Genomic DNA, 26,435 nt, shown 5'->3' with positions numbered 1-26,435 from the left:
AAGTTTAATAAACATACACCCATTTGTATTAGGGCCCTATGCTCAAAAAAAAATTACAAATAGAGCAAGAGGTCTACCGTGTGGATCGTAAGTTGGTGGTCAGCAAATAGAGCTGGGTATCAGAACTGGGTCTCCTTTGGTTTTTCTTGGTGTTTCAATAACAAATTATTTTCCAACATTTAAGAATCAAAAAACTATACGTGAAATTTATATTTCCAGTTGATCTTGAGAAATAAAACCTAGAAACACTGAATTCAGATTCCTGTGTGACGACCGTTGGCTGAGTGATCAATGGCTCTCTTCTTTAGTCCAAATGACTTAATTTCTGTTTTGACCAAATCTCTGCCATTCTTTATTACATTTTGCTTGGCTGGTTTCACTGCTGTATATTATCTTCCTGGCTCTGGTACATATTTTAAATTTGTAGCATCAACTATTGCTGGCCACAATTCCCAAGCCCAAATCATAACCTTATAAGTAGGAAGCAGATACAGATAACTGTTCAGAAACCATTTTACCCTCTTCTTGGCACACAGCTGAACTACATTTCCTAGTTTATTCCACAGTTGGGTTTGGGCATGTCACTGAGTTGTATCTAATGGAGGAAAGTATGACCATTTTTTCTTTATTTTTCCATGTTTAATGGCTGGATATCAACAATCTGAGTAATCTTGCAAGCTACACTTGGAAAACTACCTGGTTCCTACATGACTCCAGGAACTGACTCCCCCATTTTCTTCCTCACCATAGAAAACTGGATTCTAAACTAATGTTGTGGTAGGCCACTGATATTTGAAGAGTTACCTTAATTTATCCAAAGTGTAATTGTCTCTTCATCCATCTTCATACGCTTCCTCTCAAGAAACCCAACCATCAGGGGCGCCTGGGTGGCTCAGTCAGTTAAGCGTCCGACTTCAGCTCAGGTCATGATCTCATGGTTCGTGGGTTCAAGCCCCACATCGGGCTCTTTGCTGGCAGCTCGGAGCCTGGAGCCTACTTCAGATTCTGTGTCTCCCTCTCTCTCTGCCCCTCCCTCCCCTGTTCATGCTGTCTCTCTCTGTCTCTCAAAAATAAATAAGTGTAAAAAAAAATTAAAAACAACAACAAAAAAGAAACCCAACCATCATTCTTGAGGAAGGAAAAAGAAGGAGGAAGATAAGGATGAAATATCCATCTATATCCTTTCTCCTAAAGCTGTTCTGTTTTTTTCTTGTAATTACTGGCATTTCTTTGATGGCTACTTCTCACTCCATACCTTACTCTGTCTTATGCCCCTGAGGCTGTTACATATCAGGTGCCTTTAGCAGAAATATCAAAAAGCCCAGTGCAAACTGGCTTGACCAAAATCTTTCTGGCTCCTAAGAGTTAAATAGTCCTGAAGTAGGGCAGAGTTTACACTTGAAGCGATTTCCTTGTAGTTCTCTAACTTCTGCCTTTCTCTGATTGATTTCTCTTTTGTTAACAAAATAGGAACTATAGTCCTTCCACCTCACATCTGGTCAACACGCCTCCCAGAGAGAGAGTGGAATTCTTTTCCCTGAGTTATTACAGAGGAAGTCCTGAGCTTCTCTCTCATTGGATCATTGAAATGATATGTCCACCCCTGAACCAATCACTGTGGCTTAGGAATGGCATGGCTGATGCTCGCTGGGTGAAGACAGAACATCCATTCCAGGGTGAATGGAGTAGGAGATGGAGCCCATGTCAGAATCCAGTAGTACATGAAGCTAATTCCTGGTGCCATGGTAGCCTAGTTCTTAACAAGAATCTTCTTTATTTTTCAGTGCTTTATACTTCTCAAAGATTATATAATTATGTATACTATTATATGTGAGTCCATCATAATTCTTTAGGATATATAACACATATTTTATTATACTTATTTTACAGATAAATTTGGGTCTGAAAGTTGTTAAGGAATTTGGTCAAGATCACAGACTAGTTAGCGGCAGAACTAGAATTCACTTCTCTTAATGTTTTGTGAAGTGTTTATTTGAGTATACAAGACTACCTCTTCTCTTCCTTGGCTATCTTTGAACATGTATTAGATGAAGATTGTGTTGTAATTGGGTTTCTGGTTCAGAAAATCAAAACTGCTACACGGATAATTGCCCCTATAAAGTACCACTGTGGCTCCTTTTAGTTCTAAATTGCTTAATCTTTGTGAGTTCAGGTGGCGAAATATACCTTCAATTAGGCATCTTACCCATGAACACATAGCCCCATTGAAGGACAATGAGCAACTCAGCCTTTGTTATTATCAAATCCTAGGGTTAAAGGTAAATACACAATTATAGTTAAGAAAGAAAACAGGCTCTCGTTCTTTTCTGCACCTCTGAGAAGTCAGTGCACTGCAAATTAAAGGGAGTGATAGTCTGGCTGCATATAAACATAAGGCATTGATTAGAGTATTATTGCATTACAAGTTCATTGCTGTTCAACAGTGAAAGCATATAATTACTCTTCATAGAATGCAGTATACAGCAAACAGAGAAGTACATTTCCTGGCCCATATATTTAAATTACGAATGCCAAGCTCATTTTCACCTAAAGAGAAGGCATCATGATTCAGTTATTTAATCATTTTTAAGCAGAGATAAGGATTCACCAGAAAGAGAGAGAGAGAAATGCTTTCATTAAGAGTCACATTACCATATTCAACATAGAAACTATTGAACCAGAGATATATTTTTGGAAAATTGAATCCACATCAAATCATAATGAGCAAAAAGGGGGAAAAAAGGAACTAAAGAAAAAGGTACACGCTTCAGATAGTTGAAATAATAGTTTGAAGGAGGACAGAAATAAGAGGAACTTGAGATAAAGGTTACAGTTAAAGAAATAGGACACAAAATTTGTAATAAATCGCTCACCAATTCACTTGATCTCAGTAGAGTATTTTAAGAAAGATCCCTGAAGAGGCAGCTATGAAATCTGACTTTTTTTCCCTTCACTTCCATTGAAGATTTCTTCTGAGGGCCAGTCCGTCAACTTGCTTCCTAACTCTCCTAGAAAATAGAACCAAAGAACCATACTGATGCTGATCTTTGTGGCTTTTACAATAATTACATTCTATTTTTAAAAAAATTTTTAATGTTTATTTTTGAGAGAGACAGAGACAGAATGTGAGTGGGTTAGGAGCAGAGAGAAAGGGAGACAGGATCAGAAGCAGTCTCTGGGATCTGAGCTGTCAGCCCAGAGCCCAACCCGGGGCTTGAACTCATGAGCTGTGAGATCATGACCTGAGCTGAAGTCGGTCGCTCAACCAACTGAGCCACCCAGGCACCCCATTACATTCTATTTTAAAGCAAATGTGCATTGCTCTATGTTCGCCAAACACATGACCATAAGCAGCGTATGGAAAAAATGCACACTTCAATATTTATTATATTATTTATGAAACACCCATTGATTTTAAAAACCTACTGAGTCCTGAACATTTTTTGGTGGCTATTAATTTCTTAATATCTTTTCACACTTCAAAAGGTTGTTGTAATGTTCTATGTATAGACCTTTGCTGGAAGCCGAGCCATCCCAGCCTGAGTAGCAAGGCCCGAGCTATGGACGGATTGGTGACTGCAGGGCGGCCCACAGACAGTGAAGCTTCTTGTACTCCCGCTTTTACGTAATTTGGCCTTAAAACTACCTGGGGTATTGTCTGTTGGGGAATTGCCCTCGACAGGCCCTCTGGGAGAAGAACCACTAGGAAAGAAAATAAGGTTCCGCAAGAAATTGTGCGGCCTTACGTTTAGCCCTTGCCATCCCCTATGGAGACTCCTCTACTTGCAGGAAGGATAGCCTCATGCAGTTGCCAGCAAAGAGGGCCTGTAAAGGAGAGACATAGGGATTTGAAAGCCTCACTCTGGCAACTAAGGAGTGTATCTCTGGGTACAGGTGACTTCAACCCGTAGGCCCACCTGGCCCCCTGGAAGGCATTCCAGATGATGACTGAACTTAGTTGGTTAAGGTACAGTATGGTTCATTGATTCCTAGGTGCATTGTCTCTCTGAGAATGTGTGAGGCATGGGTTTCTAAGGTCCTTTCGGACCCTTCCTGGCACCTCAGACCGAGCCAAACACATTGTTCTTCTGGCCTCCTGTGGTTAGGAGGTCATGTCCCTATAACTGTTCCACTTGAGGTGTTGAGAAATGGAGGGTCTTTCATGTGAACAGCAAAGCAAATGCTTTATAGATTATAGATAATTATAAGATTATAGATAAACACAAATGCATAATGGAATAATGTAAGAAATTAATGAATAATCAAAGGGTATGCGGGAACATTACGAGAAAATCGCCATGTTATTTCTTAAAGGTTGTTACACATAGGAACATTTTTAAAATTAGGTAATGTTAGAAAAACGTAGATGACATATGCCACAAGGAAATCACTAGCAAATATAATGCCACGTTTGTTACAACAAATCGACCAGTTCAACGCACTGCTGTTGTCTGAGCCCATTTTTATTTTTTTTTTTATTTTAGTTTTGTTTTATTTTCACTTTTTCGCCGATGCCGTTCATCCTTTGGGAATCTCTGGACCTGCTGGAGCTGGATTCCGGCAGACCTTTCTGGTAGCAAAAGTAAACCAAGAACTATAAACTCTATATGTTGTTTTCCTTAAAGTTTGTACTCCCTTGTTGTCTCAGTTAGGGTCCTTTGGTCACAAAAGGGCCAAAATGGATTGTGTGGCTTGCTTGGAAAGAAAAGTGATGTATTAGAAGTATGAAAGGCCGTTCACAGAATCCAAGGAAGGCTAGAAACTTTGAGTGGAAACAGGAGCCAGAGTGGCCACAAGGATGTAGGTCTCAGCAACTAACTGGTAGCATTTCAAGGCACAGACATTACAATGAAAGACCTATCCTGTCTTGGTTCTACTTCTTAAAGATTCAAATTCTGGAGAGAAATCCTCTTTGGACTGGGGCCTAGCAAAATGGAGGGCAGAGACTCAGTCCCACCAAAAAAAGCAATGAGTGCACGTGGGAGGGGATTGTAACTCTCTGAAAGAGGCATGACAGTTGGTCAGCCCCAAAATATAAATGTCCACGTGACCCATTTTCTGATCTTACTTCATCTGGTTTATTTTAGAGTATGCAGTGACGAATGTAACTTTATTCATACGTTTGTCACACAGACTTTATTTAGGAGAGAGAATTTATTCCTAACTGGAGACTGTTCGCTGGGAATTGTGAAGACAGTCTGAGTAGCTGCCTTAAAAGTAAATAGTCTTCAAATTGTAGCCCTACTGCCTTTAGCATGAGGACATGATGGTTAGGGAATAGCAACTTGTACTGGTATTGTGTCAAACAGTAGGAGCAAAACACTACCTTTTGCTGTTCTATTAATAGACGCCTTGCTGTGGAACACATTATTTTAAATGTATGTAGTGACAGGCAGATTGCATGCCATTTCTTTGAACATGAACTGTGAGCAGGGGCTGTGAAATTACGCTCTCTTGTACTCCCACATGGGTAAACAGAGTTGACGTGTACTAGTTGTCTGGCCATCAGCTCTCGTCCAATACCCGTGGGGACAAAGTACCTTAAAACAATAGGCCTGCATCAGGCTGCCATTTAAGAATAGAAGTAGGTAGCTGCCATCTAATTTCTGCACAGTGGGTCAGAACCACTCATGGCAATTTAAAATGTTTTAAAAACAGTAGGGCAGTCCCCCAATCAATCCATCCATCAGTCAATCGCCAGAATTTATATAGTGTTTCTAGGGGAAAGCTGTCTGCAGTGCTTTATAAGACAGAATAAACTCTGTTCAGACCAAATCCCAAAACCAACCCCGTTATTAACATGAATCTCTATTCTGATAATCAGTCTAATTTCAGAGAAGGAAATTATAAGACCTTGTCACATGCAAAATTCTCTCATTATAGTCAATGATTTATTACAGATTACAGAAAAGTGAGCAAAACAATAAGGCCAGAAATGATTGCTCATAATAAGAAATCCTCCTTTGCTTCATCTTCATCATTTTCTAATTCCCTTCCTACCTCTGTTTTCTGCTCTTCCTCCTCCTCCATCATCAATGCCACCAAGAGCTGAGTTCCACTCTATAATCCTCACAATCTATGAAAACTCTCTTCCATGCAAGCTGAAAAATAATATGAGGGGAAGTTGTTCGTGACATCTTAACCCAAAGTTAATTTTGTCGGATAATCTGCTTACTAGGTGGGTGTTCTCTCTCTCCCTCTTTCCAACATCTGGAACTTCATTGGGAAAACGACTTTCCCATACTGAAGTGAATGGCTCGTAAACTAGTGCTGTACTAAGCAGCAACAGTAGGATGTCAATTGTTTAACTGGAATCCTTAGTTTATTTGCAAGTAGGCAAAGAGTGCCTGTCCTTCTGCCGAGAACAGGGGTTGGCAAACTATGGCCCAAAGGCCATATATATCCAGCCTGCCTGTGACTTTTGTGTATAGTTTTATTGGAAAATAGCCATATCACCTTGTTTGTGAATTGGCAATGGCTACTTTTGCATAACATCAGCAGAGTTGAGTCATTGCAGCAGGGACCACATGGCCGATTACTCTTAAAATATTTACTATCTGGTTTTTTTTCCAGAAAAAGCTTGCCAACCTTTAGTTAGAGCTTTGCTAAGTACTATGCTGAAATAGAGGGGACAGGGCTACTGCTTTGCTTAATTTCCCTTAGAATTACCTGAGATGATATAAATATCTCTCTGTCAGCTATGTCTCGGCAGTTGATATTCTAAGTGAAAGCAATGCATTTATTTCAGTTACCCCGTGAAATTCTAGTCCTCTGTTCCTAGACACTTTTTCTGTCCTTTTGGTTTTTTTGTTTTATTATTTTTTTGAGACTATACGTTGCATCAGGCTCTGGGAATTACTGAAATTACTCATATTTGTTTTATGCCATATTTTTTTATGTTTATTTTGAAAGAGAGAGAAAGAGAAACCGTGCACATGCACACATGTGAGTGGGGGAGGGGCAGAGAGCGACAGGGAGAGAGAATCCCAAGCAAGCTCCACACCCAGCTCGGAGCCAGAGGGGGACTCACTGCCATGACCCTGGGATCATGACCTAAACCAAAATCATGAGTTGGATACTCAACTCACTGAGCCAACCAGGCACCCAGAGCATATCGTCTTATTAGCTTGGGGAGTTGATCACAGAGGAAATATTTAGTTAATGGTATTGGATAGAATTTAATAAATGTCAAATTTGTGCAGCATCAATTCATAATAAGTAATTCATTATTTATTATACAAATAATTCAGAGAGGAGAGATTAAGCTGACACCATTGCAGAAAGCTCTATGATGGAACTAGTCTTCATAGAGTGGGTAGGGTTTGAATTAAAAAATTCCAGAGCTGGAAAGCTCTGAAAGACATCTGGTTCAAGGGTTTCCACACACTAGGCCTTTGGCCAGTGTCAGTCTGTGATGAATTTTCCCCTAATTACCAAGGAAAAGAAGAAAAACTTAAGCATGGCTCAGGGTTTTAAGAAAGGGCTTTTCCTATATCTTCCCTCCATGGGCCATGTCTTCTAGTATATGGTAGGTTTTATAAAGCTGAATTTATTCAACCTAAGAAATAGCTCTTTCATAAATTTGTGCTGAGTTTTCTCTTTGGAAATGACATTAACAGTTGAGAGTATATGCCAATGCTGCAGTTGTTTGTACCTGTACTTGGCAGAATAAAATTTGACAACCTGATGTCTGCCTCTTCAATATTTTTTAATGTTTACTCATTTTTGAGAGAGAGACAGCGTGCGAGCGGGGGAGGGGCAGAGAGAGAGGGAGACACAGAATCTAAAGCAGGCTCCAGGCTCTGAGCTGTCAGCACAGAGCCCGACACCCAACTCTAACTCACGAGCCGTACGATCATGACCTGAACGAAAGTCAGACGCTTAACTGAGTCACCCTCTTCTTCAATACTTTTTAATGTTCATTGTGCCATGAAATCCAGGAGACTCGGAATCACAGACCAGAACAGATGTTCAATGTTTCAATATCTTCTACATCAGTCTCACCAAATGGTTGGTAATAGAGTCAATGAGAAGAGAATGCTATGTAGACAGCTGGAAGAGGAATAGATTTCAGGTGGAGATTAATTTTGTTCATTTCCTCCCAACTCAGGACTGTCACTGTGATTTTGGCTTTTCTTCCCCACTCATTGCTCTAACACTCCCATTTCCACTAGGTATTGTTCTGTAGAGCCTACTCGTGGTTTTCTTGGGTTCAAAGAAACATTCAGATTCAGAACCCACACCAGCCCATAAGAGGCTTTACTCTATGAAGAAGGTTGCGAACCAGAATCCAAAGTTCCCAGGAGGACAGAAGCAGGTGTTCTTATTCTGTAAAAATCCTTCAGTGTCCACATGACAGTTATTATGGTTATTAGGGCAAGTCTCCTAAGGCAATAGCTGGAGTGCAAAGAGACCACCTAGAACAGGTGTGTGAACAGCCCTGTCCCCTCAGGAGACAATGTCTCTTGTAATAACAGTTTTGGCAGAGTTTCCAGGGTCCGTGCTAGGGCTGTGCCCGGTTATAAGAATACTAACCCTACTCAGAAATGCGCATAGCTACGACTTCCTATCAAGTAGATAGCCTTCTCCTGGTCTAAATGTAATCTTCCAATGTGGAGTCATTTTATCATTAACAAGGTTGCCTAGCAACAGGTGACATTGACCTTATCAGGTTAGCAGGGGGAACAGATCAAGAGAGCTAACCAAAAGAGGAGTTCTTATGCAGAAGGGAAAAATATTCTATTAACCCTTAGTCCATAATTGTCTTCTAAGCCCTTAGAATAACAGACAGCAGGGAATATCTGGTCCTCTGAAGTTACCAGGGAGATTGAACAGGTGGGTGTCCTTTCAGACAAGAAGAAAATACTGTTGCTCTCCAGTCAGATCCCAGAGATTGTGAGTTCCTATAATACTGTGAATAAAAAGCTGTTTGAATAACCAGTACCCTCTCATTTTTAACACTTCTACCCAAATATCTCCTCTTCCTGGAAGCCCTCCCTGACCACCCTAATTAAAGCACATCTGTCTCAGCTATTCTCTACCACAGCACCTTCCTCATTTCCTTCTGTACACCTTCCACTAAATGCTATTTATTTTCCTTTTGGGTATCTCCCTCAGTAACATATTAGCCACATTCTCTAAGGCATCTAATTTATTATGTGGAATATTTTGTATATACTTAAAACTAGCATTCATTGGATGCAGGAATCAATGAATGAGGCTAAGTGCTTAGAGTTGTGAGCTGTTACCAATCTAAGGTCCCTTCTGCAGTTTATCTTCTGAACATTTTCTGGAACTTTTCCATATAGAGGTTGAGGTTCATGTGGTTTGATCTCTTTCCCCTGAAACTTAGACTGAACCTCTCATTATAATTGCCCCAGAGGTCTGGAAAACAATTCCGTGGGAAATCTTCTTAACCACATTCTAAACAGCTGCAGGTTTCATTTAAATGTCATTCCAAATGCAGAAGGAACACAATTCAGTGTCTGTGTGGTGTTCCTCTGGGACCGTTCAGCTGTTATTCTCATTAGCATCCCTGGAGGTTAAGCATGATGGGTTGGGCACCAAGAGCAGGGACAGCTTCTCTGTTTTCATACCGATCACTTTGACAAGACCCAGTCTCAAAACTTAGCTAACCTAGAAATGGAAGAGAGATTATTTCTCCTTTGATCCGAGGAAGAAACTGAGCTTCAATAAAGATCTGAAAATTAAGAGTTTATTTTATTTAAAAAAAAAAAACTTAGAAGAAAAGGAAAATATATTTTCCTTAAGAGACTTTTGAATATAACCAACCTTTTCAAACTAATTGATAAATGGGAGGAATTCTGAGGAAACATTAAAGAAAAGCCCCCCTCTTGCAGATTCCTTCAGCTAGTTGATATCACAGGAATACGTCCTTTGATGATGATCTTTTGCTAATAAATGTTTAAAGTGGAAAGAGAAATTGGCTTTTTAAAATGAGCATCATTTCTGGGTTTCTGCAGCCAGAATCCTGATGTGATTCTTTGAAACCATGCACTAGAGCCAATGAGGGCTCTGTTAACCATGAATAGCATGCTCAGCGATCTACTCACCAGCCATGATGCCTGGAAGTGTTGATCCTCACATAATGGGATTGGTCTGTGTGGTGAGCCTGAATTTCCCAACACTGTGCTGAACTCTTAAGTCCCCACGTACAGCTAATTTTGCCTCAAAGTTAAGAAAGTGGGTAGAGGCATCTTTCAAGTTGATGTAACATGTCTCACTCTGCCTGCCTGTAATTATTCTGGGACCAAAAATAGAGTAAGATTATTTTTTAAAAAATAAAGAAAAGTATATAATCCCTTGGATTGCTGGGCTCTCAACTTGCTCCTTAGTATTGAAAGGTGAAGGGTATTATGGGTCACAGGAGTTGTAAGCAGTGTTCTGAATTCAGAAGCAGATAGTCCACTGTCCAGCATAATGGGAGTTTCTCACCAAGGTCCTTAGTGGAAGTTGTTTTGGAAACTGTTCACCTTAGGGTATCCTGCTCAAAGATTTTTCTCTGCTGTTGGGTATGTGAACAAAATGGTGTGGTGTCTTCCAAATATGACATCATCTATCACCCAAGTATCACATCATCTCCAAGGATGAAGTTTTTTAGTCGTATTTTGATACAAAGTTGGTAGAGACCAAGAGAACATCAGGTGGACTCCAGTGTGATTCTTTGGTAATTATTTCTCCATGCCCACCTAAGGAAACCACATAAAATAGGACAGCCACCAGAAAATATTTTTTTAAAAAATGATGTGACTTGCAAAAATGTGCAAATTAAAACTGCAGTGAAATACCACTTTTTTAACCTGTCAAATTGGCTAGAAAAAAATTATTATATCCAGTGCCAGACAGAGGGTCAGGAAGCAAATATTGCCTTACATATATTGATATTGAATTGTAAACCCAATAATTTCACTTCTGGGAATTGAACATAAGGAAATAACTGTGAATATGGGCAGATAAGTATATTTATGGAGTTTCATTAGTGTCATTTATTAAAAATATATAAATGGAAGTAAACTTAAATAGTCCAATGTAGGTGGATGAGAAGGCAGGAAAACAAGAGAATATTATGAAAATGTTCAAGTAATTTTAATAAATAACTCATTCAACACATATTTTTTGGGTTCCTCTCTGATTATGTGCCAGGTACCATTCTGGACAACTGAGATTCAAGGGAACAAATAAAAATCTCTGTCTTTGCAAAGCTTATATTCTAGTAAGACAGCCAGCCAAAGGACAAGACAAATAAGTAAAATGCATATAGTATGTAGGATAGTTAAGTGCTTAGGAAAAAAACAAGACATTAAAGAAGGTAAAAGCATTGCATAGATTTTAGACAGTTAGCTCTTTGAAGACAGCAACTGTGATCTATTCCTCAGTGTATCTGCAGTGTCTAGCATAGAGCCTAGCATATAATAGCTAGTCAAATATATGTGTGTTAAATATTTATGGGTGGCCTTCCGACAGGATGGCTGTGTCTGTGTGCCTATGGGGACCTCACAAGTGTGGTTCAAGAGAGAATCTACAGTTAGAATGGTGCCTGGAGCCTGATTTGGATGCTGGAAAAGTGGGATATAAAGCCTGAAGAGTGGCTGAGAATGAAATGTCAGACCAGTCTATTTGGATTTTATTCTGAAAACAGTGGGGAGCTGTGGACAGATTTTAAGCAGGTGAATAACTTGATCTATTTGGTATTTTAGAAGGATCACTTTGGGAGCAGTAATTGGGATGAATGGGAAGGAGCAAGAGTGGATGCAGGACAACCAGTTAAGTGTCCATTCTGTGGCGCTTCTGTCAAGCCCCTCTACCATCCCCAGAGATCTCTGCAAACAGCCCCCATACCTGCTGAATGGCTTCCTTTGTCTCTCTGTTGAGGGCATGCTCTGGCTCAGGAGAGAGCATGAAAGGGTAAATACCTCAGCTTCCTTGCACCTCAGGAAAACAATTCTGAGGCATGTTCCAGGAAGTCTCTCAGGGTGTTCCCCAGGGGCTTCAGGCTCAGTTGCCTGCAGTAGTGTCCCTCTCATTAGCATATTGTTTATTGGCTTCCTCTCTTCCTGGTCCTACTTCTGCAATCACTCTTAGCACTTTGTGGAATTACCTTCAAATACACGACTTGAACCAGAAAAAGAAGAAAGAAACAACGTATGGAGGGGAGGCACCGTAGTTTTTGGTAAGATGACCAATGAAAGACATAGTGTGAGAGAGGCAGGCCTGTGGCGTCTGGGAGAAAAACATCCAAGCAGAAGGAATAACACATACTGAGATAGGAGAGTGCCTGCTACGTTCCGTGGACAGAGGCCATTGCAGTAGGTACAGAACGAATAAGGATGAAGCTAATAAGATAGGAAGTCAAAAAGGAAAGTTGAGGATGTTTGAGGAGGCATATTTAATTTCGTCTTTTACTGAGTGTAATTGGAAGGTTCTTAGCAAAGAAGAGACTATCTGACATGGGTTTAAGTGCTATTTCTCTGGCTGGTTGAGAATCCACCGAAGCCGGCGAGGGCGGGGGAAGTAGGGAGACCAGTTAGATTTGCAATAATCCAGGTGAGAGACAGTGGTGGCTTTGAAACCATGTAATATCAGTGGCAGTAGTGAGAAACCCTTAAAAACTGTGTGTAGGAAGATTATTGTCATGGTAGCATAGTAATTACTTAAAAGCAAGGAAAGAAAAAGAGAGAGTGAAGTTATGACCATTTGTCATGATTTTGTAGACAGGGAAAATGTTTATTAAAGAATATAATCCAAATGATCCCACTGGTTATCTTGGGTGTTTTGTGCTTGCTTAAACCTTTCAAGTTTTCTATATTATTTTTCTAATCAAGGGGAGAGAAGCCTACATGATTAAGAAGCTTAAGAATTGAAGGACCAAACCATTGAATTCTCATTACCAGAACCATCTTGGATATGTCCGTGGGGTTCTGCATTTCTACAGGTCTCTGTTCTGTTTCCTTCCAGAAAATAATTTTCCTTTCTTTCTTTCTCTATATCCCATTGAAAATATAGAGAAAATTATTTTACAAATGGTTTTCAGAGAATATTTTTTCATGGGTTAAGAACTTAGACTCTTCCTGCGAAGGCTTCGTTGTAAGGGTTAGCTAAACCAATGGTAGATGAGCACTGTGTTATGTGTTGGCATATTCTCTCGACACAAAAAAGACATTAACTTTTGTTTTTACACCAAAAAGAATGTGCTATTTTCTACCTCATTCTTTCTACCTAGGTCAAGAGGGACCATTTTGATGGTTTATAGTGTCCAACAGTCAAACATACAGCATTTAATCTGTGTACAGAATGCTTTCAATTTATTTGAATTAAATTGCACAATCCTCTTGTTATTTAAAAATAACTGAGTGTGTTTATCACCAGACATGGTTTGCATTCATGCTTCTGGGGCTCTAAGGCTTCTTAGACACACTTTCCTTTCAATCATATTAGGAAACTATTCCATTTTCATTTTATTTTCTCTCTGCTTAGTGACTAGAAAGTATACAAGAAAACATTTTTTAAAAAAAAACTAGTCAACAGAATAAATTTAGTATATCATACAGAAAAGCTGTGCAAATCCTTATCTTTTATCACTACAATTCTAAGAAAAGCTTGTTGTATTGGCTTAGTGAGCTAATTCACAGGGGTGATTTAATCAATCCCCTGTCCAATGGAAAGACAAAATTCACCTAGGAATTTCTGAGCATACTTACATTTATACAAGAACATTCTTCTGATAAGAGATTAATTAATTAAAGCAACTGAAATTAAAAAAAATGTTTTAGTTATTGTTGAGAAGATAATATGCAGTTAGGCATTACTCTTTATTTAAGGGTGTTTTCCGGGGTTTAGTCATAGAGTAAAAACATCACTAGAAATAGTAATGATAGTGGTGATCCTGTTAGGAGAGCATTGATGTTGTTTAACATCTGTGCAGCAGCTGACTTGTATTATCTCATACTGTCATCACAACAGTCTTACGGGAAAGTTACTATTATTCTCATTTCACAAATAAAGAAATAAAATCTTAACAAATCTAAAAAAACTAAAGCTTTAAGAAGTATATTGCTCTTGTGATTTGCCATTTAGGGATGAAGAAGTTCAGATCAGCATTCATAGTAGGCTGTTGACTTGAAATTGCATAAAAGTTGTCTTGACATTTTGAATTTCTCTTGCCCATTGAGCTCAGCCAGATTCCTTTATGAGTATAGTAAAGTACACATCTTCCCCCTTAAGTGGCAAAAGTGATTTCTAGATATAGTAATCCTGACATTCTACAGACTTGCTTAACTGGATGTGTTTCACTGATCAGGCAGCTGGAGAACCAAATTCTAGCCCAAATCTTGGTCTTTCCTAGTTCTGTGTTCCTGAGCAAGTCTCTTACTGTTTCTAGGTCAGATTCTTTAAATGGAGGTCTGAAATGTAAGGTTTGGTTATCCTTTGGATTCTTTCCTATTGTGACATTGATAAGTGACATCCTTGTTACTGTCACCGGGGTATGAAATCAGACTAGTTTCATCAGTGAGGGACTTTATTCTTCCCAACACTGAAGCTTGATTCATCACAGAAACTGGACAAGGTTGGGCTGAAGAGTTAGCCAAGTCCATAATTATATTTGCTCAGGGCAGTGACTAAGGGAAAAATATCTAGGAGAGATTTTTGCATTCATTTGTGGTCAGCTTCAAATTAAGCATTCTCTTGTTATACTTGTAGTGAATAAATTTCTATTGGACTCCAGAATACCAAATACATTGTTGACCTGGTGTTCATTTCAGTATTCTATCTTACCCCTCCAGTGCTTAAACTTGACGTATTCTATGTGCATCATTTAAGGTTCTTGCTGATGGAAACAGTGGAAAATCTGACCCAAATTGACTTAAGCCCAAAGATACTTTATTGGTTCATGTAATCAAAAAGTCCTAGGGTAGAATTTACTCTGTGTAGTTGGTTTCAGGAGTCAAACAAAGATGTGTCATCTTACTGTCAAACCCATTGAATTCTCATTTTCTATGTGGAGGCCGATGGCAACTCTGGATTCCTCTTTTACAACAGAAAGGATGCTACAGCATGGCTCCTTAAACCACCGCCTATGAAAGTTTCTGTGCTTGTTGTTGGCCCCTATTAACTCATATGACTGTCCCTGAACCAATTGCTGTGGAGACAAACAGGTGATGTTCTGACTGGTGGTACTGAACCACACACTTCACTCCAGACCCAAGGGGAGGTTCAGACAAATCCACCAGAAGCACCTTCAATGAAAGTTTTAGAAGGATGACCTTCCTCAATGAAAAAAGGTAAAACTAAAAGAAGGACAAGTAGATGATGGGCAGCAAAAACAACATGTTTCCTATACCATATTTCAGGACAAAAAGTAGCAACCATGTTTAAGTCTAATGGCTGCTTCCAGAGAGTCATTTTCTCTGATAATTGGCAGTTAAATCATAATAAAATCATATATAAAATCATAACATTTCAGAGTAAAAAAGACTCAGGAATTCACAAAATCATAATTTTTCAGATAAGATATTTCAGAGTGAAAAAGATTTAGAAAGTTAGTGCTTTTCCCATCTTTCACTGATAATGAAATTGATGCCCTTAGGTGGTTAAGTGGTAAAATACTTGGGGCCATATTGCCTTCACATAATTTAATCCAAAGTAATTTTAATACTCTCCATCTTGGAATTTATAGAAAAGGCTCAAAGAGAGGAATAGAATATTCTTTTCTCTCTCCATTGCTCCTTCAAAGCCAACATCTGGAGAACTTAAGTAGAGTTTAAACATAAGTATGTACCATTAGAGTTTTCATCCCCGTCACCCCCCAAGAGGACCTTCATGGATCTTGGCTTTGTTTTTAGCCAACTAAATCTACAGATCAGTAACTATTTCCATCTGTATCTTATCACTTTACCATTTCATCACTTCCCTCTAATTAATACCTTATATTCTATTGCTGATTTTAAGAACAGACTTGAAAACTATTAAAATGAATAGTAAAAAAATAATGGATACAGATTTGTCATTTCTAAAGGACACAGAGTTAGAAAACCATAGTTACCTCTCCAATCATGACCTTAGTTTTATTCTGTCAGATTATGTCTGTTATGAAATCATATTGACGTGCTATAAAAAGTACAAAATAAATGCAACCAAAACTAAAACAAGGTAACACAGGATTCCTGACTGAGCAGTTAAGGCCTATGTATTACTAAAATTAATGTGCCATAAAGCAGGATTCAAGGTGTGTCCCCCAGGAGTGTCTCCCTGCCTCCTATCCCCCTCAAAACAGCCAAGTTGGCTGGATCTGGAAATAGAACAAAATGAAATAGAATCAAGGTGAATGGTGCAGGGCTGTGACCTTTGGAGACCAGTACTATCGTGGGCCTTCCCTATTGTCAGGGATTGCCTCCAGGAATCAGTGAGAGTCTATGCAAATCCAGGCGGTTTCCCTGGCAACCAAAATTAACCCCTGAGGTCTTTTCAGGCTTAGAGACATTTTTGGAGAGTTGAAATAAAAGCATTACTACGACAAAACGCTGGAAGGAAACTAAAAAGTCATCCCAAATCAAGACAGTTTAAAATCACGAGTATTCATATGAAACAGTCTCCATGTCTTCTCTTCTTTCTTTCTCTTCCCTTGCCTCTTTCGTTCACTTTTGCTCACTACTTTGGTGCCTTGTGATTTCTGGACTTTTCAGAATTTGAGGACTAGCTCTACGTTGTATTAATTCTACATACCATTGCTGGTTAAATGGATTCCTTTTTCTCATGATTTCAAAATGATAGTGATGCCTATGAAAACTTTGTAGAATTCAGTGTGTTAATAGTGAAATAAGAAAGCAAAATTTCCTATTCAACTCCTTGCTGCATTTCTCCACAATTTGCACATGCAACCCCCATTACCAAAAATGGAAAGAGTGGTGTACACACTGCTTTCTGCATTGGATTTGCATTCCCCAGAGAGAAGTGTTGCCCAATTTGGGTTCCTGGTGGGATGCCACTGGCCTTGCTTAGTGCAACCTCCCACAGTGTACTTTTTGGCCAGTAATGTAGGGTGGGTTCTTTCTTAGACTGCTGGGAACTTCTGCTGCTCTGCTATTCTCTTGGCTTTTCAAGTTGGCTCTCAAACCCAGTGAGAGATAGATAGATGAATAAATGAATGGATTTGGAGAGGAGGTGCAGGGGCTATAGACCAACTAAAGAAGAGCAAGGGTGCTGGAATCTGACAGCTAAGGACTCGAGGCCTTCCAGTTATTAGTTTTACGGGAGTGAGTAACTTCAACTTCTCTGAAACCAATTTCTTCTCCTGTGAAATGGGACATGGAAATATCCATTCTCCTTCTTCCTGTATTTAAAAAAAAAAGTCTTCATTTACTAAGAGAATTGTTCCTCATCAAAAGTTCATCCAGGCCCACAGCTGCTGATAGAGTGACTGTATTTTGTGGCCTTCTTAGCAATTAGCTGCAGTCATTAGATGAAGATGTGGCCAGTGGCATTTGAGCAGAAGTAATGAGAGTAATTCTGAGTCTTGCATCTAAAAATGTTGGGTGTGCATGTCTCACACTCTTCCTTCTCCTTTCCCATGGGTGGGAAATGGTCACACCTGGAAAATCCAGTTTGGAACAGGTGCTGATGAGAGCAGTCATTCTACCAGCTCCTTAGCACTCTCCTTTGTGTAGCTATATGCAAAGAAGAGAAACTTCTTGGTCCACAAGCTTTCTTTTTGTTGGTGTTTTTGTGGTATACCTTTCTGTATCCTCTTATTTTCAACCTTCCTGTGTCCTCTTATTTAGGGTTATTTTTAAGGTTTTATCTTGTAGGCATTGTATTTTTGGGTTTCTATTTAATCCAGGTGGATAATCTTTGTCTTTTAGTTGTTATGTTTAATATAATTATCGGCATATTTGGACTTCTATTTACTATCTTGTTATTGTTTTCTATTTAACTCCTGTCGTATGCTTCTAACACCTATTTTATATTTTAACGTCTTTATTAGTTGACACGTCTATTTCTCTCCTACTTGAGGTCCTCAAGGACAGATACTTTGGTTAATCTTAGTAATAAGATTAGTTAAGCATTTAGTCATTTCAAACACTTGACTGAGCACTTCATGTACATTAATTTACTTAACTCATGCATCAATTCTATGAAGCAGATACTATTTTTAATGCTCATTTAATATAAAAGCAATTAGATACTCAATTCTCAGTTAAACTTGCTTGCAACTATCCTGGTAGGATGTGATAGAGTACAAAGTAGTTGTTCAGTAAACGTCTTTGAATATCAAAGGAAAGAATGGGCCCATAGTGCTCCATTCCTTCCATGTTCCTTTCACTGGTAAGTTTGTTTCACTCACCTGCTTCTCTTAAGGGATCAGTTTGTATCCAGTGATCATTAATGGCATTAGATGAGCTAAGGCACTGGGGTGTGATTGAAGTGAGAAGAGCTTATAAATGTGTCATTCGATTCAGCAGAAAAAAAAATTGTGCACAATATTACCTCTCTGCTACCAAGATTTTCTTCATCAGTTTTGATGGCTGGTTAGGTCTGATTGTGAACTTCATTCTCCCTATTTCTGGGATTTGCCTTATTTCCATTAGCTCTTATTTATCTAGACAGCATGGTACATGCACCTCTCTGTCTCCTTCAAGAATCTGTCAGCAGACGGTCCCTTGTACCTCTTCTTGTGTGACCAATTCAAAAACTGAAGTTAGGATTTATAATTTCTTTATATCCTATCAGGCTTATCACATGTATCTTTGTCTCATTGACAGCACATCAAAATTGCCTTTATTTCCCAACACAGAACTTCCTGAAATCCTTCCTGCCCCTGGGATGCAGACCAGACCACCTCATGAAATAGTTCCGTAGCATGTGATTCAGAATGGCAAACTGGTTTCATGTGTTGATGTGTATTCTTGCCCAAGACTCCACTAACATTGCGGTAATGAAATGAAAAGTGTATAAGCTCCCTGCAATGGTGACAACATAGAAAGACTCACAAATGAACAAGGCACTTGGGCATTTTTCTGGAGAGCCATAATGAGGAATGCAAAGTGGAGGAAATGGAGAGACCTGAGAAGGGACAGGAACTGTGAGTTGAGACAGTTAAACTGCAGATTGCTGGAAAACTCAGAAATGGTGGTTGCAAGGCGAAGTGAGATGAGAGGCTAAAGATTGATTGAGCTAAACTACTTCCAGCCCTGCAGGAGAAAATCCTGTGAGCCAGGAACTTATTTCCTTTAGGGAGAATGAGAATCACTCTGAAAAAGATCTGAAGAGAACTAGGTCCATTAACATGGGTGCTGGTATCCCAGAGTCAATACCTCTGCATTCTGTGATGAGGAATTCCCCATAAAAGTCTGGCTCCTCATCTGCTCAGTCTCTGGAAAAGTCTTCCAGTCAGCAAGCTTGCATATGAACGCAAAGCTTCCTGTTCGCTGATGTATTGCATCATTCTTAAATTGAAATAGACCAGAAACTCAAGACATCCAAAGAAAACTTGGAACCTGACAGGAAAATCAAGGTAAACAAAGGAAACTTAGTCTGAGGATGAACTCCGGGGCATATGTATGCCCTTCCTTTGCCCCACCAGCCCGTCAGGCTGCCAAGTGTTGAGTGACAAGAAATAGTCTTCAGTGGAGTGAGAATAAGAACATGGAGAAGGAGCCCTCTATGGTGCAGGTGTAGAGAGCCCCTATAAGCAAGCTCACGGTGGAGGGAAGACCCTTGGAAAAATCAACACCCACCCTAAATGCAAAGCAGTGCTAGAGGCGTCCAGGTCCCCTGGTGTTTAAGGGCAACCAGAGCAAAACAAAACGTAACTCAGTTTTGCTCCTGCCTAACTTGATTCAACCACACAAATTGAAGTCTATTTAAAAAAAAAGAAAGCAAGTATGTTCATTTCCAGCCTTAAACACTATTAAATTTGTCACTACGAGTTACACTCAAACCTTGAGCTTTTATTTTTCCTCTGGGCTCTTTCTGGCACTGCTGATGGTCAGCACGGTCTTGTTCTGCAAGGGGGCAGGGGGCAGAGGGAAGATGGCGTCTCACACATCAGACACACTTAACTTCATATATAAAGGGCCTCGGAGAGGCCACTTAACATCACACATCCATTTCTTTATCTATAGAGTGAAGGCTTTAAACCTACTTCAGAGGGTTTTTATGATACTGAAATTACTTAACTGCATGTAAAGAACTGAGCACACTAAATCACTGGTGGTACATAGAAAATGAGCAGGTTGTTTAAACATGGTTCCATGACCTAAGGACAGATCTTCTTTTTTTTTTTTTAATTTTTTTTTCAACATTTATTTATTTTTTGGGACAGAGAGAGACAGAGCATGAACGGGGGAGGGGCAGAGAGAGAGGGAGACACAGAATCGGAAACAGGCTCCAGGCTCTGAGCCATCAGCCCAGAGCCCGAAGCGGGGCTCGAACTCACAGACCGCGAGATCGTGACCTGGCTGAAGTCGGACGCTTAACCGACTGTGCCACCCAGGCGCCCCAGGACAGATCTTCTTTAGGCTCTGCCCTTGGATGCCTCTCACTGCTTCTCACTCTATAGTTCAGTGGCTTTAAATGGTGGCATAGTAGAAATTGAGGGAAAAATCACTTTTCGGTTGTTACCACAGTTGGTGTATGAGGGGATCCTACTTGCATTTAGTAGATGGGAGTCCATCCAGGGTGTTGGATTTCCTCCCCAGGACAGAGAAACCACACAATGAATTGTTCTCTATCTGGCATTTGGGATGAAGTTTGAACATGTCACCGGACATTCCTGTAACTGAAAATCCTGGTTGTAATTATTTGAGCTAAGAAACTAACTCCTTATGATCTATAAAGGCAAAGTATTCTTAGCACTGTTTTTATACATAATTGATTTGCCAAGAATGCAGCCAGAGTGAAATTTAAGGGAAGATGGTCTTTTGTTCAAAAATTTTTTTGCTGTTAACTATTTTGGAAATTATATCACTGAGGCACTGGAGCCATGGATTTGGGATTGCCAAAACAAAACACTTGAGCCAACATTTGTTGTAGCTATTATATCCCTGATGATATCATGTCTAAGTGGAAGCACATACTGTTTCGGGTGAAGTTAGGTATGGACACCTACATATCAAAATGCATAGTTGTTATAAATTACTGTTGTTTTATTACTCATTTTTATTTCATTTAGAGAAATATATGGATTTTTTTGGCACTGTGTGCACAGGTAGGTTACATTTTCTATAAATGATCTAAGATGTTCAAGGGAGTGTTACAAAATGTGACTTACAAAAAGGAACCTGGGGCCTGATGGCTGTGACCCCAGCTCTCATTGCTCATCTAGCTTGTCCTGAGTTTGTGTGTTTTGATACTGAGAGTGTTCATGTGAAGAATTATTTTCAAAGTACAGGTTTTTGTCCTCTATCCCACAACTTCTGTTTTGTGGCCCAGCAGTCAGTAGTAGTTTTAATAGATACTCGATGTGAAGACTCTTAGTGCATTTTAAGAAACAGTGCCCCGGGAACGCCTAGGTGGCTTAGTCATTGGCCATCTGTCTGGCTCTTGATTTCAGCTCTGGTAGTGATCTCCCTGATCCAGCTCAGCGTTGGGCTCCATGCTGATTGTGGGGCCTGCTTGTGATTCTGTGTCTTCCTCTCTCTCTGACCCTCCCTCACTCGCACTGTGTCTTCTCTCTTTCAAAAATAAACATTTAATTTTTTTTTTAAAACAGGGGGTAAAACCCCTTTTACATTTCAACAAAGTTTTAAAAACTTATAGAAGTAAATTAAGCAGAAGTTAAAGAAACAATATTTGAACGGCTGGCCTAGATCGGAGTAAGGAATTTATTCAAGAGATTCGTAAAGCTCCCCATCATTCTAGCCATTAAAACCCAACTAAGGAAATAATTTGGATCATTAAGCTTTGAGAGGTAAAAAGTGTCAGCATCTCTTTTTCCCCTATAACATGCAAATATATTCTTTACATGAATTACATAACTGGTGACATTGAGCATATCATACTCAAGTATTTAAAATTTTTCCCTGAAATTTCACTCACAAAGACTTAAAAATGTTTAAGAGAAAAGAGCTACAGGTAAAAGAAGGAAAGGGGTCAATGGTGGGGCCCATTTAGTCTGTATGAAGTCAATTTCAAACCTATGAAGAAAGGATAATAATCATAATAATAGCAACTATCATGTATTGTGCCTTATTAGACTGGAGGCTACACTGAGAACTTCATCATTTCTCATTTATTCTACATAATGAATAATTTATTCATTCTAAATAAATAACAAATTGTAATTGTTCATGATTAAATACAAATATTAATTAAATATTAATAAAATTTTCATGTTTGGTTATATTATATTAAATATTGTATTAGTTAAATAAAGTTGACCCAAAATTAATTATTCCATCATTATTCAAAATGTGTATGGATCGAGGGTCATGTACCACACCCTGTGTTAGGCACCAGGATAGATCAGTGAACATAACAGACATTGTCTTTAAACAGATGGAGCTAGCACTCTGCACAGTGCTTCTAGGGAGGGGCTATCATTATCTCAGGGAAACAGAGGACACTGGCTGAGAATTAGAGACATCCAGGCTTTGCCCAAGAGCAGGAGCTTCTTAGTGACAGAGCAGAATTTGGAAGTCAGATCTTCTTGGTCTCAGTGCCAGTTCTTAATCAGTAGTCTACACTGCCAAGGCAACTGTGGACCTTCTATTCATGCACTCAGCCTTGGGTGGTGAGAGTAGGGCTGCCCACTGCATGCAGGGTCCCTTTTCAATTCAATTCAATTCAATTCAGTTGAGGGAGGAAGACCTCCCTCATGCCACTATTAAATGTAAACAGACACACCCCCCCCATAAGAGCCCAACTATCTACCTGAGGACTAAGGCCATTTTCTGGTCCCAACTTCCTGCTTCGTTCCTTCCACATCACTCCAGACCAAACTCTGAGAAATAGAGGAGAGATGGGGGAATTGTTTTTCTGTGCTCTAGGAATCTCCTGAGAGTGTGGGAGAAATCCAGAGTGGTACCTAAGTCAGAGAATGTCACTTTAATGTTTCTTTTCTTTCAGTAAAGCCTTTGAGAAATTGGGAAGTGTATAAAATGGGGGAAGCTGTCAAGTGCTTTTCTTTTCTTTTTTGTAACATGTCTGTTATTTGTTTTAATTAAAGTGACAAGAGGGGATGACACTGAAAAACAATGTCTACTTCTTTCAAAGGTAGCCAACACCAGTTTTTGTAAGCAATTCTCACCATGTAGCTGAAACAACTTGCCTTAAAATCTGGGGGAATTTCACGTCTAAATCCCTACCCACCACTTCAAACCATGAGTTTTGCCAAGAAGGATGTGAAATGCTCTCCCTGACAAGATTTTTATAGATTTTTTTTTAATAGAAGTGACAGAGGAAAGAGAAATGCTTCCTCAAAGGCCTGCCAGCCTCAGGAAAATGAAGCCTTTTCGTACCCAACTCTTCCCTCCAAAAATAACAATTGTGATTATTTAATGTCTATTCTGATGCCAGTTAAGTTCTAATGGATAAAATCCCACTGCATTAGATAACTTCAAAAAAATGATAATTATTCTGGCTTATTAAAGCCAGAGATGCTGTCGTCTCTCCATGGTTCGTAAACTCTAGACCTCCTCAAAGGAGGCTCAGAGATGGCATCAGTGGTGGTCCCCGGCACACCCTGGTGGTGGTCAGTTTCTTCAAGGTGGGGACAAGCCCAGGTTGGGGGATGGGGAACCAAAGAGCAAGTCCTGGGGCAGACTTAGGAGGCATGCATTCATGGGAGAGTTGAGATAGCACATCGAGTCAGTTATAGGATTGTGTACATGTGTCGTTCTCTGGGAGAATGTGTACAGAGCCCAGGACAGATCTGGAGGACTCCAACGTGATGACAAAACCATGCCATTCTCCTAAAGTTACAGACCCAAGTCCTATGACACCAGTTTTCAACAGCAAAAGTGAAGCAGGAAATTGGGGCAGAGTGAAGTCTTTCTTGGTTCATTTGCTCATTTGCATCAATTCCTTGCCTGGGCTGGCCTGGGGAGACAGATGGAAACTTAAAGGAACCCAAGTATGGTAGATTAAAGTTCCAGCTGGATTAGGATTTGAAGCCTTTCGCTTGTAAATTATATAACCTTGGGCAACTCACTCGATCTTTCTGAACCCATTTCTCCTTCTTCTATCAAACTCATCAGGTTGTTAAGTATTAAGTACATCTTTAAAAATGCTTACATATAGAAGCACATATACAAAGTGTAACCAACTAGCCATTATAAAGCTGTAGACTGTTGAATATTGCCTAATAAATCATCTTGTGTTCATCATCTACTAGGTGATGAATTTAAGATTCAAAGTTGGATCTTTGCCCAATGGGGAGTGGAGGGCATAGGCTCTGGCATTGCCGACAGCTCAGTTAGCTTTCTCTTCCTGCAGTTTGCTAAATGTATTATTTTGAGAAAATTAGATAGTCTTTTATGTCTCAGTTTTCCCCTCTGGTAATCATAATACTTCATGGGTTTATTTGGAGGTTTCAGTGCAGTATTATAGGCAAGACTTTGGCATAATGCTTGATTTGTGATGAGCAACTCATTTTTGGTAAAATAAAAATATAATGTTACTCGGGGAAAAGGCAGGATATGACCTAGGACCAAATATAAAGTAATCACACAGGAGAGGCAGAGAAGGGCAGGTTGTCATGGTGCTGCATGAGGAAACAGGGATGAGGACATAAGTGCTGATAAATAGGGTTCAGACAAGCATCATCCTCTGCTGGGTGGGAGGCTCTCCTGGGCTGTGGTTTTCTGGACTCTCATGCACATTTCCATTCACATTTCCTAAGCTGCGTTCTAGGGCCTCTGCTGTGCACTGTGGGTTCCACTCAAACATGGCAGCCTTACTTCTGCCTTCATCCTTAGAACTAACTGAGGATCAAGCAGGGAAAAATTGAATGAGCAATGATGACTAAAAATGGAGGTTGGTTTAGTTTGGAGACTCTTGCACATGTCAGAGAGGGGGTGGCTTGAGAGCATAGTGGGCTATTTGAATGGAAAACACTCTAGCTTGGTGATCCTCCTGACTGGAGTTAGGTTTGTCAAGAGCCCTATGGAATAAACTGGTCTTGGCAACACAGGATTATCAAATAAACTTGCTATGTAGCTCAAATTAATGCCCAATTTATTCATTAGAAGACCTTGTGCTTAGAGGACAGCATTCAGAAAAGCCAGGCCATTTAGTCACTTCTGGGTGTTGGTTCAGACCAGAAATTTCTTAAAATTTTCTGTGCCACAGTTGTTTTGCTGCATGACCAGGTCTATGAATCCCCCTTAGAGTAATGTCTTGCAATGAATAAGATGCACAGATTTGCAAAGGTACCTAATTGTATTGAAATATAGTTATCCAAATATTAAAAACACATTTGTAATGTAATATGTGATTCTTGTTAATGAGTAAGATAATGAGAACTAGCTGTGAATCTGATGATTACTATATTTCAAAATAGTGTTGAGCATAAACAATTATTTGAGATATCTGCAACAATTCTAATACAATTGGGAAAGTATTTTGATTTCTGTTAGAGACAACCTCACAGATACTGCTTATCCTACTGTGGTTTGTTGCCAACCAAGAAATCCTGCATTTCAGTTAAAATTGGTGAAAATATGGCAGTTCACAGACGCTGAATTTTCAACATGAACTTGAAGAGGTGTGGACCTCAGGTTAAGAAACTTTGTTAAGATATACAGCAGTAAGGCCATGAAAAAGACTCTCATAATCAGTGGTTCATATAGAGGTAAATTATGACCTAATATCCCTCTGCTAAAATAGTTACTTTAAGAAAGAAAACAAGGCAAAGGGCCAATATTGGTCTCTTTGGGCTGTCCTAACAGAATACCACAGACTGGATGGCTTAAGTGACGGAAACTTACTTCTCACATTTCTGGAGGCTGAAAGTCCCAGGAAAAGTACTGGCAAGATTGGTTTCTGGTGGGGCCTTTCTTTGGCTTGCAGATGGCTGTCTTCTCCCGTGTCCTCAAACGGCCTTTCCTGTCTGCATGCTTTTCTGTTCTCCCTGCCTCTTCTTGTATAGACATTGGTGCTGTCGGATGAGGGCCCACCCCTGAGACTTCATTTAACCATAAACGCCTTCTTTTAAAGATCCTTCCTCCAAATACAGGCACATTGGGGTTTAGAATCTCAACATGTGAATTTGGGAAGACATAGTTAGGTCCATAAGAAGACCACAGGGCAGATAGGATTAACAGGTGGCTCACAGAACCAGCCCCCAATGAGATTTACCTGTCTTCATGATGTTGGCTTACACAGTGATTTTAAACTGTATAAATTAATTTTAGATACTTAAAAATCAGGATCTTTCAGACTTATAAATTGGATTTCCAACTTTTCTGGACTTGGAAACT

This window comes from Prionailurus bengalensis, chromosome A2 (assembly GCF_016509475.1).
Source record: "Prionailurus bengalensis isolate Pbe53 chromosome A2, Fcat_Pben_1.1_paternal_pri, whole genome shotgun sequence".
In the NCBI taxonomy this organism is placed as follows: Eukaryota; Metazoa; Chordata; class Mammalia; order Carnivora; family Felidae; genus Prionailurus; species Prionailurus bengalensis.
The sequence above is the reverse complement of the archived record's forward strand: the minus strand, read 5'-3'. Positions refer to the sequence as shown.